A 4,803-nucleotide genomic window follows, 5' to 3' on the forward strand; every position below is an offset into this window, starting at 1 on the left:
AATATAAGATGAACTTGGTTAAATCGAAAGCTTACCAACACATATTTCGAGAAATATGTAAGCGAGTTAAACTCAGCTCGAAATATCAGATGTGCATAATTGAAGTCTATATAGCTTATACGACTTTTGTCTCAAATAGGAGATAAAGTAGATAGAATTTTGAGTGATAGATGAGTTCAACTCTCCACATACCTTTTGTTGATGAAGTTCCACAAGATCCCCTTAGTATTTCTTCGTCTTCAATCGATGAACGCCGTGAAGTCTAATGCTCAACTACACTTTCTATCCTAATCCAAGACTTAGCTATAAGTAGATTAGAAGTCAAGACTTATAGTTTTGGCAACTAAACTTGACAAACAAGCTTGAGATAACAACGCTTGCAAGTTCGACCGAGCAGTGCTCTAACAATCTCCCCCTTTGTCAATTTTAGTGACAAAACTATCAATACATATGGATTACAAAATAAATAAACTTTGTAGCTTCTCATCCAAATGCTTGACTTCCTTGGTGTTTCAACATTACTCGATATCTTCGTCACTTCCAAGTACTCCAGTGATTCTGAACGTGTTCAACTCAGCATCATAGTTGTTGAAGATCCGTAGCTATAACAATGAGAAAATAGTTGCTCTCAATCATTGTTATACAGTGTCATAGTATTATTACACAACATCAAAGTCCAACTGTATCACAACTTTGACAACAATACCGTGGTGATATATATCACTCCCCCTTAGTCAATACTTCATCTCTTATGAAAACCACTCCCCCTTACATAATGATTCGTAAATCATATGTATTTGTAGTGTGAACTACACATTAATTCTCCCCCTTTTTGTGAATATAAATTGGCAAAGGTACGAAAACTAGTGGGATCCTAATGAAATTTCCATAGATATACTTCATGACCAAAAGAGAACATATCAACTTTGTTTCGATGATTTCACATAGCCGAAACTAGTGTATTCATCAAGGAGTTTATAAAGATACAATAAAACTTCTACAATATTCCACAGCCACACTCCCCACAAAGATTTGGCAATCAAGCACAAGTTCAATTAAGAACTCTTCCCCATAAAATGTCATTCCCGAAAGAACAACAAGAGCGACCTTACTTTTACGAGAAAAGAAGATTTCTTTGGACATTAACAAATTACATGAAACATGAATTTGTATCCAAAATACTCAATTAAACTAACCACAAGAGAAACTATGATTGATTTAATCGGAAATGCTCACATAAGAGAATTTACGGAGCCACACAGTACTTACACAAAGATGTGGATTAGGGAAAGACCAATACCGCGGAATATTCAAAGATTCATTCTATTTTTCATCAATGTTTGCATAGAGACATGTAATAGACTTAATCTTTGTAAACAAAAGTTCATCCTATCTTCCATCAATATTTGCATAATGACATAATAGGCTTAACTTTTGTTGTCAAAAGTTCATTCTATCTTTTATCAATATTGACATATGATAGACTTAACTTTTGACATCTTTATCTGTACTTCTAACGGATTTACACTACACCAAATTTGGGTTTTAGCAACTCAGATTTGTAACAGTTTATCAGCTGTTGGAATTTTTTGTTGCTAATTTCAGTTGCAATATTCGCAACAGTTTGAAACAGTTACAAAACTCGCAACTGCATATTCTGTTACAATTTGCAACTAAATCAGGTTATACGCGTGCGACTCGTGAGTGTGGCTGCACACACATTTAAGCTGAGTCGATTTCAGCCCATTCAGATGTGAAACTGACTCGGGCTAGCCTATTATTATCATCGAACTCTATTCTATCCCATTCTCTTCTCTCGTTCTCAGTCTCTCGATTCTCTTCCATCATGTCTGAAATTCGAAGATTTCTGAGATCTCAAATCCCAAATCAAACTAAACTATTTATTTTTCGCCTTAGGGTTTTGAGGTTTGCATATAAAAGTTGTTTTAGGGTTCAGTCTCTTCTCTAGTCTCCAAAAACTCTCAAGACCAGCAGCACAAAGAAGAAGAAATGACCTAAATTTCTCATTTCCTTGTAAGTATAATAATGTTTCTTGCTTGATTTCATCCATATGTTTGATTTTCAATTCTGTGTTTGATAGAATCTGATCTCGTGTAAAATCCCTAAATTTCTAGGGTTTTTGATTTGAGAGATCGTGAAGAGGAACAATACTTTCCTCGTCAAAGAGTTTGGAAATGGAAATCAGATGGTTCAGTTCAGTAAAGAACCTAACAATCTCTACAACGTTAACTCCTTCAAACACTCTGGTAAGATAAATCAATACAATTGATCTTCTACTTTTGAGTTATGATTTGCATTTTTTTTTTTTGTTAGGTTAGATTTTTTTAGGGATTTTGTTAATGATGATTTGGGTTTGTTTTTGATTTTGTTAGTTTAGATTTTTTGGATTTTGTTAATGATTTGTTGTTACTGGTGATTTGGGGTCTTGTAGGTTAGCAAATGCAAAGACTGTTTCAGTCAAGCTGGAAAAGATTGAAGGTGTTGTTCTTGCTACTACTAATCCTAACAAACAAAAGAACCCTTCAAGTTTGGTGGGGAAAACTATCATGAAGAAGAAAATCAGTAGAATGGCTAAGGTTGTTGCCAAACTACCTCATCTCTCCAATTTGGCGTACAAACAAGTGGCTCTGCCTGACGTTGAAGTCGGTTCATACGTCTTGGTCAGAGTTGGTGAGGTCTTCTAATATGCATTTGATCTTCTGTATAATAACTCTTCTTAACTTGCATTTCATTCTGTTGATGGTCAATGTTCATCTGATAGTCCCTTACTTCCAAAATTGGACAAGCTCATCTTAACACATTGTAGTATATCAGATTTCAGCATAGAATAGTTTACTGACTCTTAGATCATATAGGTTCATCTTAGCCTTGATATCTTCTTCTCTCAATGTGCTCTAGTCTGGAATATAATGACATGGCTTGTAATTCTAGAATTTTCTACATGTTCCATTCCAGTTCTATTGGCCATTATATATTTGTTGATCGCATATCATTGGTTTCTGATTTTCTCAAGGTTGGGTTTACAGGCCGCAGAGATTGAGAGGCGTACCGAGAATCATAATTAGAAACTACTACTGCTTGGTAAATATAATATAATATACATTTATGTTTATTTTTGGATTTTGTTCACAGTGCATTAGTTCGATAGAAGAATATAACTGGTTCCATATCTGTTTAGTATGCATTTGAATTGCTTTTGTTGATATGTTCATCTCTCTCATATTGCGGTTTTCAATCGTTTCCCTGCTTTTGAATTTGCTGTTACTCTATTTAATAACTTTGTGGTCTTGATTTTAAGGGGATGGAGAGTCACGGAAGTCTACAACCTTTAAGCAGGTAGAAAACCAAAAGTTTTCTTATAATTGAAAATCAAACAACATATTTTGCATTCAGTCTTGTGATATAGGAAGGTATGAAGTAGGCTACAGGGGAATGGGGGTGTAATTGCATTTCCGGTAGGTTTTGATGTTGTAATTTTGTTTCACTTGTTTATCTCTCTAACATAGACTGGGTTCTTCCGAGACTAAATGACTCTGATGCCTTTGGTTTTTTATTTTATTAGGAGCGCCAAGATTCCATGTATAGGATGGGGGAGGGAAAGGTTGTTCCCATCTTGGTAATTGAAGGATGGAACTTAATTAATACTTTCCATTTACAAGAGATTGCTGAGCTCCGGGGAATCCCTTCTTACTGGATGGACAGCGAGTAGAGAATAGGACCAGGAAATACAATAAGCTTTAAGTTGCTTGTAAGTTGTTTTTCTCATCAGTCTTGGTTACTTCTCTCTGCTTTAAAGGGCGTCCTTTACACCTTTTGATTTCATTTTGGATTGTAGAATGTACCTGTTGTTGTACTGCTCAGATTTCTTCGAGAGCATCGATCTGAATAGGCAGATAGTGGTATTGATATTAATACATAATGTGAAAATTTTAAAGCTTTCTACTTTGCTGTCAAGTTGTTTATTCCTGAGTTCACTCATTTCAGCCTGATGAGCCCACTGTTGAAGACAAATAGGATGATAACGAGGACAACGATGATGAGCATGATGATGTTGAAGGTAATTGAACACCATCGAAATAAGATTTTTTTTTTTTTTTTTGTGACGTCACTAATATTTGTTTTATCGTGTGAATCTAATATTTGTGGATGTTGCCCTTTATGATTTTAATCATTCCTTAAAATGTCATTGTAATTTGATCCATTGGCAGTATCACATTACATGAATTTTTTAACAAAACTATTTCAGTAAATAAATACATGATTATCCCAAAATACACTATTTGGTCATAACTATATGGTACCTTTATGAACCACATATTAGTTTCTACTGCATATGTGTTTGTTGTTGGATCACTTGAGCTTCCTACATTGTTGAGCACAATGATGTTGTAGTTGCAATACAACACATGTTTATGAGCTGAGACTGGTACATGGAGCATCATGGTGTTTAGGTTTTGATATGTGTAACTTTGCCTAACTATTGTGGTCACTCCTTTAGGTGCACTCAGCACTATTATCAGGCACGAAACAAGTTCATTCCCCAAGTTGTGTACTCTTTCCTCTTCAGTTTTTGTGCTAAGTGTCATATTCTCTTGCATTGCTGCACTTGCAAAACATAGAAATATCTTATGGAAAAGAAGTCCTTTTCATTTCTAGTTTTATTTTTTGTTCAACAGTTTCTGTAAAGTACATTGCTTAGCTAAATTTGGTTCTAGAACAGAGGTATCTTGATTGTTGGATTAATTTGATTTTTAAATGAATGGGGTAACTTGTTTTTGTTTC

General features: G+C 34.7%; 1 long non-coding RNA gene across 2 annotated transcripts; it reads left to right on the plus strand.

The window, feature by feature from the left end:
• Positions 1-1,821: 1,821 nt before the first annotated feature.
• Positions 1,822-4,247, plus strand: LOC113353919. Of its 2 annotated transcripts, XR_003361608.1 has the most exons (8): positions 1,822-2,034; positions 2,136-2,267; positions 2,453-2,691; positions 3,048-3,102; positions 3,320-3,476; positions 3,584-3,769; positions 3,857-3,920; positions 4,006-4,247. It is a non-coding gene; the product is annotated as an uncharacterized LOC113353919 (long non-coding RNA). The 2 variants fall into 2 exon arrangements; XR_003361609.1 differs by lacking the exon at positions 3,857-3,920 and having other exon boundaries at positions 4,006-4,244.
• Positions 4,248-4,803: the final 556 nt, after the last annotated feature.

This window comes from Papaver somniferum, chromosome 2 (assembly GCF_003573695.1).
Source record: "Papaver somniferum cultivar HN1 chromosome 2, ASM357369v1, whole genome shotgun sequence".
Lineage (NCBI taxonomy): Eukaryota > Viridiplantae > Streptophyta > Magnoliopsida > Ranunculales > Papaveraceae > Papaver > Papaver somniferum.